Source organism: Anneissia japonica, unplaced genomic scaffold, assembly GCF_011630105.1.
Source record: "Anneissia japonica isolate Jap-2015-1 unplaced genomic scaffold, ASM1163010v1 scaffold2713_len195869_cov164, whole genome shotgun sequence".
Taxonomy (NCBI): domain Eukaryota; kingdom Metazoa; phylum Echinodermata; class Crinoidea; order Comatulida; family Comatulidae; genus Anneissia; species Anneissia japonica.
In genome coordinates, this window is record NW_022729735.1 from 84,902 (window position 1) to 97,176 (window position 12,275).

The 12,275-nt window shown below is 31.2% G+C and overlaps 1 long non-coding RNA gene across 1 annotated transcript; it reads left to right on the top strand.

Moving 5' to 3' along the window:
* Positions 1-7,568: 7,568 nt before the first annotated feature.
* Positions 7,569-11,924, top strand: LOC117114723. Its single transcript, XR_004446430.1, has 3 exons — positions 7,569-7,722; positions 10,197-10,313; positions 11,688-11,924. It is a non-coding gene; the product is annotated as an uncharacterized LOC117114723 (long non-coding RNA).
* The last annotated feature ends 351 nt before the right edge of the window (positions 11,925-12,275 follow it).

Below are 12,275 nucleotides of genomic sequence, written 5' to 3' on the forward strand. Positions count from 1 at the left end.
AACCAAAATATGATGCAAGGCTATATGTTATCGTAATTTGCATAACGAATTATTTATAAACCTTGCCTTCCTACGATGTCATTATTTATAATATCATATATAAAGCCCTTTACATTGCTTGGAGAAATCCGTCACTGAACGAACAAACAACTCATTACAATATCACTCTCTCATTCTAATTCCTATATACATTGCTTACCATAGTATTCCTGACCTCTATATACATGACTTATCTTAATATTTGCTTGCTTCGTCTAACATCTGACCGGTAGTATTTAGGGTCAAGCTCGCTAGTCAGAAGGTTCGCTATTCATAAAGTTCATTAATCATAAGGTTCGTTATTCATAACATTAGCTTACCCTATTATACCAGAGGGTCGTTATTCATAATGAAGGGTTCGCTATTCATAAAAAATAAGGACTGCTCTTCATAAGGTTCGCTAGTCATAATAAAGAAAAGGGGTCACTATTCATAATTTATTAAAAGGACCACAAAAAATAATTTTCGCTATTCATAATCAAGAAAAAGGGTTCGCTACTCAAAATATAAATAAAGGACCGTTAATCGTAAGGTTCGCTATTTATAATAAAAAAAAGAGGTTCGCTATTCATAATTTAAAAAAAAAAGAGGTTCGCTATTCATAATAAAAAAAAGAGGTTCGCTATTCTAATAAAAAAAAGAGGTTCGCTATTTATAATAAAAAAACAGAGGTTCGCTATTCATAATAAGAAAGAAGGAGGTTCGCTATTCATAATAAAAAAAAAAGAGGTTCGCTATTTATATTTTTTAAAAAAAGGGGTTCGCAATTCATAATATTAAAAAGTTCACTAGTTATAGAATAAAAAAAAAGTTTGTCATAATAAAAAAAATAATTATAGTTTGAAAACAAAAATGGTTTACTGCTCATTACAATAAGAGTGAAAGATAGCCAAAGTCCTGCAGTCCACAACTATTTCAAACACTCCATTCCTTATACTTGCTTTACTTTGTATTTTTTGTCAGAGTTGTCCTTACACTGAGAAAGAACACACTTATCTCACTAGTGGATCACATGAACAAGAAAAGGGTTGAGATGGGAGTAAAAAAAAAGTGAAGGATATACATACATAAAACAAAAATACTTTCGATTATCTAGTTCAACTTATTTCAACTATCATATAGAATATACAAGGTCATTACATTTTCTCTTTATAGTTATTACATTTTAATTTTTTTTAATATTATTATTTTCATTAAATTAATCCATGCAGAATAAACAAGTTTATTACATTTGCTCTTTATAGTTATTATTTTTTTATTATTCTAATTATTGTTATTAGTATCATTAAATTATTATCCATACAGAATAAACGATGTTATTATTTGCTCTTAATATCATTAATTTATTATTATTATTATTATTATTATTATTATTGTCATTATTATCATTAAATTATGATATAATGCTATTGAAGATATTGATTTTAATAATTAACAAACATTTAAAAAAAAACAATATGAATTGCATACATTAAGCCATATTTGTTTTTATAAGAACAATGAGACTGAAATTTCTTAAAAATTAAGATCAAAATCAGAAAAAAAAAATTAGGCTTTCAAATCAGGTTTTTAATTTTATATATATATATCTAGAAAATCCAACAAATCTTATCCTTATCTGCCGTAGGTGAGGCCACTGAGGAATAAAATGACATGTAATACCAGGGAACAGTGAAATTACAATTGAAATTGTAATTTCAATGTGCCCTGGTAATACCATGGAGGAATAGGCTTCATGGTAATACTTTATAATACAGTAATATACTATACTGCTGTAAAGTAATATTTTTGTATGTTTGAAAAGTGTGTAAAATATGAATAAAATAAGAATATTTTAAGACTGAAATTAGCAAAAAAAAATTAAAAAAAATACTGAGCCTGGGCCAAAAATAGTTCTTACCAATCAGTCTTGCAATCTTGTTGCACTAATGAATATCCACCCAGTCCATTCATTAGTGCTAGGTAGATTAAAGCCAACAAATATCGCCTAAAGCTTTACATAGCAAAGTATTAATTGGTAAATGCCTGTGGTACACTCCGTAGATAAGACATTTTTTGTGTTGGTGAGAGATATACACCAAAACAATGGCTCTTCTAAAACCATTCACAGGGTCTACCACAGGTATTTTTAGTGGTTGCTAGTTTGCTATGTAAACCATTATGCGATATTAATTATAGCGTTATTCTCCCTTTTCCTCTCATCACCAGTACAGTATAATGAACATGGATTATTATGATCAATCAGAAGTGCCATTTAGCTATGCTTTCTGATCGTTTGTCTTGGTGTAAAGTTAAAAACCGTGACTCAATTTGTGACTCAATTTAAGGCTTTCTTATCGTTATACATGTCACAGGAATATTGACAACAATAACATTAATTATTATCAACATTAATTTTGATGATAATAATAATAATAAATATTTTATTAATATTATTTTTTAAATTTCATTTAACCTCCAACATCGAGAACGCCAACAGGGAGCAAAGAGTAATACAATATAAAATCACTATAAAATCAATAGAATTCACAATAAAATCATTCCAAAATATTGAAAAAGTACAAAAATATTCGTATTAGATCAATTTACAAAAGTTACAATTATGTACAAGGAATATTGTAAGAAAATTCAATAAAATACAGTTCCAAAGCAAGGTTAAGCTAAAATTAAATGAATGAGTTGGTAAAAGATCATAACAATTAATGCCTCACTGTTTGTAACGAAATTATATAAAGAGGAAAGTCTACTGATAAATACATTTGAGTTACATTGACTCTACCCTTTTGAACAAAAAAAATAATAATGATAATAACAATAATAATAATAATAATAACAATAATTATAATAATATTAATATTAATAATTATTGTAATAACTAAAAAATAAATGCCGAACATCATTTACGTACATTTTTTAAGTAATAATAATAATAATAATAATAATAATAATAATAATAATAATAATATTAATAATAATATGATAATGAATTATAATAATAAAAATAATAATAACAATTATTATAATAATATGAATAATAAAAGTTAATGGTGTGACCTACTCAACGTGTTAATGACGTCACAACATTTCAGAATTCCTATATTAATCAATAAATCTTGTTCAATAATTACATTCTACAAAGAAAGTATTGTATTTAACATCCTATTTTCATGTTCAACATCCTATTACTATGTGTATTTGAAGTATCTCTTGTATTTGAAATTGTCAATAACAGTTAAGCCCCCAATTTTTTTACGTCACCAAATATAAATATTTGTCAATGGAGCATTAAGCAGTGACTAACCGAGATCAATAGAGGTCGTTCTTTATTATGCAAATAGGTACTTCCGCCCAGTGAGCATTGTGACAATGTGTTTCATTGTACAGAAGTGTGAGTGCAGTGAACACACATGTTTAGTCAATGGAAAGGGTTACTATAATTCTGTCTCTTATACACATCTAGATGTGTATAAGAGACAGGTTCCCTGGTAATACCATGGAGGAATAGGCTTTATGGTAATACTTTATAATACAGTAATATACTTTTACTGCTGTAAAGTAATAATTTTGTATTTTTGAAAAAGTGTGTAAAACATGAATGAAATAATATATTTTAAGACTGAAATCAGCAAAAAAAAAACAAAAAAAAAATTACTTAGCCTCGGCCAGAAATAGTTCTTACCAATCAGTCTTGCAATTTTGTTGCACTAATGAATATCATAAGAATAACTACCGGTACTTCCTTGAAATTAAATAAATTTAAAAATTTAAATATATTATAAATTAAAATGTATAATTGAAATTATATATGAGAAGGGAGGGGGGATGGGGCAAAAGTCCGGGGGAAATTGTCATAGGGTCAACAGTCAGGATCGAATAAGTCACGGGATGGGGGTGGCAAAATGTCCTGGTGGCAAAACACCGGGGGAATGTGTCCGGGGAGAAATGTCCTGGGGACACCTGGTTAGAAACATATTTTATATTATCTAAGCTGTACTGACAATTCAGTAGTCTGCTTTTACGATGAACACTACTACTACTACAAACACGATGAACAGAGGACATTAAACTTGTCTTTACTATACGAACACTACTGAATTGTAATTTACGAAATATTAAAATTCCAATACTACCATACGAATAATAAAGATTTTTGAGATAATATAGAATAATACAGTATCATTATTAATTAAAACATAAAGGGCATCATTATTCGCTTCACATTTGAAGGTTCCGGTATTACACGTTAGGTGCTGAAATCTCAAAATTAAGAACTATATATACATATATAAAAGATATATAAAAAAAATCTGCTCAATCACTGAACAAATACATATCGATTGATTGTACGACGGACATCAACGAAAAAGGAATGATGTACAGAGATTTTGAAAAGCCTATTTATTTTTCTGGACTATTAATAGGACAGGAACAATTACATCTAACTGATAATGTTTCGACTGAAAGAACACAGGCATAGGCATAATGATTACAAACATACATAGGCCTATATACATATATATCTGTCTCTTATACACATCTAGATGTGTATAAGAGACAGTCCTCATTCTCTTTCAAATTAAGTAAATGCACCGGCACTTGAGATAATTTTGTGTCATTGTCTAAATATGGCGATGTAAGCTTCGTGCACTATTGTGGTAACGCTCGATAGATGACGTGTAGAAATGCATCCACTTCATATCTGTACATGAGATGCAAGCAAACATCGTTTTGGGGAAAAAGGCAGAAAATACAACAAATACAACGTTTGTCGGGCAACATGACTGTATATGTTGGACAAGCGCGTGTTCATGGCACTATTCTGATTGGACAGTTAAATTTGACTGACACTACGCCGGAAAGGTCCATTACAAAATGATCAACACCTTCGTGTTTCTATAGAGGCAGAGAGCGGCTGTGGCCTAGATGACTTCACGCTCGAGTTGTTCGGTTCCCCACCCAGTCCATTCATTAGTGCTAGGTAGATTAAAGCCAACAAATATCGCCTAAAGCTTTACATAGCAAAGTATTAATTGGTAAATGCCTGTGGTACACTCCGTAGATAAGACATTTTTTGTGTTGGTGAGAGATATACACCAAAACAATGGCTCTTCTAAAACCATTCACAGGGTCTACCACAGGTATTTTTAGTGGTTGCTACTTTGCTATGTAAACCATTATGCGATATTAATTATAGCGTTATTCTCCCTTTTCCTCTCATCACCAGTACAGTATAAAGAACATGGACTATTATGATCAATCAGAAGTGCCATTTAGCTATGCTTTCTGATCGTTTGTCTTGGAAAAAAGTTAAAAACCGTGACTTTGTGACTCAAATTAAGGCTTTCTTATCGTTATACATGTCACAGGAATATTGACAACAATAACATTAATTATTATCAACATTAATATTGATGATAATAATAATAATAATAATAATAATAATAATAATAATAATAATAATAATAATAATAATAATAATAATAATAATAATAATAATAATAATAATAATAATAATAATAAATATTTTATTATTTTTTTTTAAATTTCATTTAACCTCCAACATCGAGAACGCCAACAGGGAGCAAAGAGTAATACAATATAAAATCACTATAAAATCAATAGAATTCACAATAAAATCATTCCAAAATATTGAAAAAGTACAAAAATATTCGTATTAGATCAATTTACAAAAGTTACAATTATGTACAAGGAATATTGTAAGAAAATTCAATAAAATACAGTTCCAAAGCAAGGTTAAGCTAAAATTAAATGAATGAGTTGGTAAAAGATCATAACAATTAATGCCTCACTGTTTGTAACGAAATTATATAAAGAGGAAAGTCTACTGATAAATACATTTGAGTTACATTGACTCTACCCTTTTGAACAAAAAAAATAATAATGATAATAACAATAATAATAATAATAATAACAATAATTATAATAATATTAATATTAATAATTATTGTAATAACTAAAAAATAAATGCCGAACATCATTTACGTACATTTTTTAAGTAATAATAATAATAATAATAATAATAATAATAATAATAATAATAATATTAATAATAATATGATAATGAATTATAATAATAAAAATAATAATAACAATTATTATAATAATATGAATAATAAAAGTTAATGGTGTGACCTACTCAACGTGTTAATGACGTCACAACATTTCAGAATTCCTATATTAATCAATAAATCTTGTTCAATAATTACATTCTACAAAGAAAGTATTGTATTTAACATCCTATTTTCATGTTCAACATCCTATTACTATGTGTATTTGAAGTATCTCTTGTATTTGAAATTGTCAATAACAGTTAAGCCCCCAATTTTTTTACGTCACCAAATATAAATATTTGTCAATGGAGCATTAAGCAGTGACTAACCGAGATCAATAGAGGTCGTTCTTTATTATGCAAATAGGTACTTCCGCCCAGTGAGCATTGTGACAATGTGTTTCATTGTACAGAAGTGTGAGTGCAGTGAACACACATGTTTAGTCAATGGAAAGGGTTACTATAATTTGTATGACTGTATTATTACTATTTTGTTTGACCTACACTTTACTTATCCAATGATATAATTATGTTGGGAGTGGTTGGTTTAATTAATGTTTCATAAGTATTCAAATGGAAACATAAACATAATTAACCTCGTAGTTACAATAATCGCCATGCAAACTTACATTAAAGAATATAGTGATTATTAATTAAAGCTTCTCCCACAATTACATATTCATAGTATTGTTGCATACAAGTTCATTTTGAATATATTCTTTGATAATTTCGATGCATGTTGTATGCACCATTGACAATACTTTAATTTGCCTCTCACGTTCTGCCGTTTTTCGCTTTGCTGTCGCATAATCCGAACTTTTTTTTTCAAATACTATAATTGAGTCTCGCCTACTCGATCAATTTTTGATTTCCTTGTATCCATTGGCATTTATTTTATTCTTTTTTATTAATTAATTTATGTAATATAATTAACGGAGATAATAAAAAACATTTATATGTAATTTTTAAACTTAACAAAATATCAAAACCATCAAATCAATTGATTAAATAGGCATTTCAAAATCATAAATTGTCGAAGCTTCTATCATGGGCTACCCCCTAGACCATCTCGAGAGGTTTCTGAGTGGTCTCTGATCATGTCAATTAAATTCCCATCATACACACCGCCACCTAACCCTGTTGGTGACATCAGTTGCCTCCCCACCCCTAGCCCATCGGGCATATATTTGTGCCACATATATCAAAATAGTCTAAAATTGTGTCAAAATAAACTATATTGAAAATAAAAAGATAAGCAAGATAAATTTTTTGATTGAACTGTTATAAATTACATACATCTAACAAAATTTCAAGGAATGTCAGATATGTTTAAGAGGTTGTTGGGGATGTCGCTTACAGGTACAGAATTGTTCCGTACCTGTCACTAAACGGGAATATAGCCTATGTTTCTGTGTCCCTTTGTGTGGTCAGTACACTAATCGTTACAATACGCATTTTTTTTAGCTGTGGTTACAAAGCGAACGCTGCTATTGGTCGCAAGTGCAACGTTAGTCAGCGGGGTGGAGCTTTCCGCACCATTATATATTGATCGTTTCTCAGCTTGGGCTGGTACTCATCCTTTGTAGACGAACGGTCCAATATTACTAGTTTTGGTAAGTTATCATATTTTATAATCATGTATATAAAATTGTCGTAATGTAATACGAATAATACAGGAGTACGTACAATACTGAACCATGTAATTTATATGTAATTTTGATTTAGTTTTTAGATTTTTTTCCTTCTTTAAATGGAAGTTGAATTTGTGTTTCATGTATATTTAATCTTTGTAAACATCATAGTGAATATTTTTATTACAGTCGGCCTAACTGCATGACAAATATTTAATCGATTACCTTAAAATAATTCTTTATTATTATATTATTTTAATTAATAGTATTATTATAATTATTGTTATTACTTTTATTATTATTATTATTATTATTATATGTTTTGTGGTAGTAGTAGTAGGCCGTAGTAGTAGTAGTAGGCCCTAGTAGTAGTAGTAGTAGTAGTAGTAGTAGTAGTAGTAGTAGTAGTGGTAGTAGTAGTAGTAGTAGCAGTAGTAGCAGTATCAGTAGCATTTTTTCCAGTTTGTCATGACAAAGAACAATTTATATTTGTGAGAAGTGTGACGAATAACTTGTGTGTGTATGTCTGCGCACCTGCTATTCGATTTGAGCGCGAGAACCAGTATTGATCGGACCGTTCAACTTAATTTCTCAGGCTTCATAGACATTAATTAGCGATATAATAGGATGGCAAAATACTCATTCGTAATATTTCTTTTTTTGTTTGAATTATCTAGTCACAATGCACTGCATTAATATAATGAAATGAAATCGTTAAATAGTCAATAATACAACTAAGAGTGGTTGTTTCAATGGTAGCACCGCATGTTTACGAGAAGTGTTTTTGTGTCTATGCCCACTCGGGGGTAAATACACCATGTTTCGTCTGGCAGTTAAAGATGGCTAAAAGGGTAAATCAGGTGGAGGTGCATGATGGGTTATTATGTCATCTTAAGTACCTTATTACACATGTATATATGTGTGTGTATATGTATGTATATGTGTACCGTATGTATACCTCCATGGTATGTGTATATATGTATATATGCAGTATATGTATGTGTCTTCGTATGTGTGGCCTTAAATATATATATGCTACATGTACGCATACAACAAGGTAGCTACATGAACAATTATTGTACTATTAATATTTCTTTAGTTTTCACTTTACCTTGTTTTGTTTTACTTCCCTCTTCATTTTTGCTTTTATGTTTATGTTTAATTGACGATCTTTGTAATTTATTTTTTAAGTTGTAGTTTAAGTATTGTAGTTTCTGAACGCACCGCGTAAACATCATAGTGAATATTTTTATTACAGTCGGCCTAACTGCATGACAAATATTTAATCGATTACCTTAAAATAATTCATTATTATATTATTTTAATTAATAGTATTATAATTATTGTCATTACTTATAACCGAATTCCATGTGGATACTTTATTAGTAAACAGTAAGGCAGTATAGGGCGTACACGCTCCCGCTGGGAGCATATTTTTAATTAACAATGAAACAATTGCACATCTCACCAATGTTAATTAATGATCTTTACAAAACTACACAACAAACATTGCAATATATCGTAGCATTACATATAAAAGACCGGTACAACAGAATGATGTACTATTTTGTTATTCTTTAATGAGAGTCTGCACACTAAAAAGAGGTGTATTTTGTTCGTCTGCTCATTGAAAAGTTGTAACAGGCCTTTGCAAATACAATACCTAATTAGCTAATTTTTTCTGGTCCAATGGCCACAATCCAAGATTTAATTTAGCTTTAGGTCTTTATAGTGGAAACAAAAGACTAATATTGGTAATAACCTTACAGTGAACTTGTCCGTTGGGTCATAAAATGTAGCCTAAAGTACTGTCCAAACTTCACCGACAATGCATTTTTGAACGTATTTATTTTTAGTGTCAAATTTCACTTTAAGCAGATAAACACATACACCGTAATTAGAAAAAGTAAAACTGTACCTTATTTTCCTTACATTGTTTCGGATTAATTTGGTAGTTTTCCATGCTGAAGTTCGTTTCTAGCATTTGCAGTATCGATTACCGTCTTCTAACGCATAAATCATAAATTGCATTATTTACAAACCTTGGTCCCACCAACCGTTCTTTTGCATGGATGGCGTCTTCTATCTCATTTTGCTTTACCGCCAGCTCCCGTACTCAGAATTTTCTATGTTATTCTTTTTCCCCACCCTCCCACCCACTTAAAATTTATGGCACATGGTTTCTAGGCATCTGTTGCATCCCAATATGTCTTTCTCTTTCTTTACGGAGGTTATCTCCTCGGTCAATTGGAAGAAAGGAAGATTTTTCTGTGTTTTTCTTAATAATCCAGTTATTTCATCCATTAATTTCACCAATAAAATTTCTGTCTATTTTTTTGCAATCTAGCAAGCCAAAGTGTCAATTCAAGCACTGTTATTCTCATTTAACTATTTGTTTATATAGTCCTATATAATACTAAATTTGGCCTAATATACTCACCTATTTTTATTTTCAGTTGGCCTACGTTACTGATTTATACATGATGGAGCTAAAAATAACTTTATTTCTTCTAATGGCTGCAGTAGTTCACGGTCAAACACAATATGAATGGCGTATCGAGGAATACGGCGAGGTAAATATTACATTATGTTGTATTAATGATGAATTATTAACCTGTTAACCAATTTTCATTCATAAAATTTGACACCAACAATTTGGAAATTTATGAAATTATAATATTAATATTACTATCAGTGGCAGATCCAAGGGCGGGAGGGGGGGGGGTTCACGGGGTTCGGAGGACCCCCCCCCCCCACCTCTGTGAAGGAAGGTAACAAAATACTACTGGGTCCTGGCTTATAAAAGACATGATAACCTACCTAGGCATAGGTTGGCAGATCAGACAAACTAGGCTTAGCCCAACTAGCCTGTAATTAAACAAAATTAAAAACACTGTTTTTGGTTCGACGTCGTTAATTTATGGTACGAAAGTGCCTTTTTCAGACCTATCTGTTCATCGATCCGTGGAAGAAAGACTACGTACCCAGCAACTCAATAATTTGTTTTTTTATCTTTTCTGGCAAAGCCACATTTATTCAATAATACATAATACCAATGATATTCAAAATAACAAATCAAATCAACAAATTAATATTCAAAATAAAAAGAAAACAATAGGCCTATATATTAGACCTTTAAGGTTTCTTAACGCTACTCAATAATTGTTGGAATATAATAATATTTTGCCTATGTCTTTGATTCTTTTTCCCTGTGATAGGCCAAAGAATGAGCTAAAATTACATGACCTTTTTTCAAGAGAGGGAAAACGTTGAATTTTGAAGAACTTAAAGGTCATTAAAAGACACCTGAAATCGGGAAAGCTCATTTTCTGGCCATCTATGAATCACAATTTTTCCCGCCGGGGAAGAATGGTCCGGACGCCTTTTCTTTTGTTGTTTTCTCTTGAAACATTTGAATCCTCTTTCAAATTCTCGATCCTCCCCTGATTATTCTTTTATTGGAGTCTCTCAACTCAACTATTTATTTCGAACAGCTGTCCATCTCGTGTTAAGGGGTGGAGATGTGTTTAGTTGTGAGAAAAAATGTTGTTCTGTTACAAGAATCGGACACATTTTTTAATTTATTTTTAATTTAAACTTTATTTTAAGAGGGTATAAAGCGCCATTCCAGCTGAACCCGCGTAGGCCGGCTCTATCTCCAGTACTCCGGCGGCCGTAGGCCATCTCTGAAATTTTGTCTCATTAAGTCACGTTCATCTTTCTCTTTTAATATTGTTTATCTAATTTGCAAGCTACTCATGACCTCTCTTGCCTATAAATGTTTGCAAGGGCTTTGTTATATTTGTTCCCTTGCCCTTTCTCCAATAAAAACAAAATAATAATAATTGAAATGTTAATACCAATGAGAAGCCTAATATATCGTATTCTATAACGCTAGCTTATGCATGTGTGCGCTCAGAATTAATCAGTTATTTTTTTCACTACAGTGCAGTGCGACAGAGTGTGGGTACGGATGGCGGTTTCGCCAGGTAACGTGTGTGATCGTTGGTACTACAGGAGTGCAGAGTGAAATACATTGTGACGGGCAACCGAAGCCTTCCAACTGGCAGCAGTGCTTCGCTGGTGTATGTGGATTAGTGTCAAGTGAAGCACCCTCAAACCCTGTTATATACGACTGGACAGTTGGAGAATGGGGAACGGTAAATTTAAGTCAATTATTATCGCACATTCTTTCTTAAACCGAGAAAAAGCGTATGCCGAAAATTAAGTTATCTAAACTATGTACCTCAATAGGATATGACATGGGTTGCCGCCAGGATTTGCCCGACGGTGGTCCTAGGTCCCCGACGGAGAGTGGGGGTGGGGGCGACGTCCCCGACGGGAGAAAAGTGGGCGTGGTCGGGCGCCGCTCATAATACAACGAACAGTGGTTCAGCGGGTCAATCCCCGAATTTTTTTAAATTTTTTTTTGCAATTTGGGTGTTTCAAATGCTTATTTAATCGATTTTAGAGTCTACTAAATAACATACTGGTATATTATTTTGTTGTGGTTTTTCTCCCTAACTGGGTGGAGG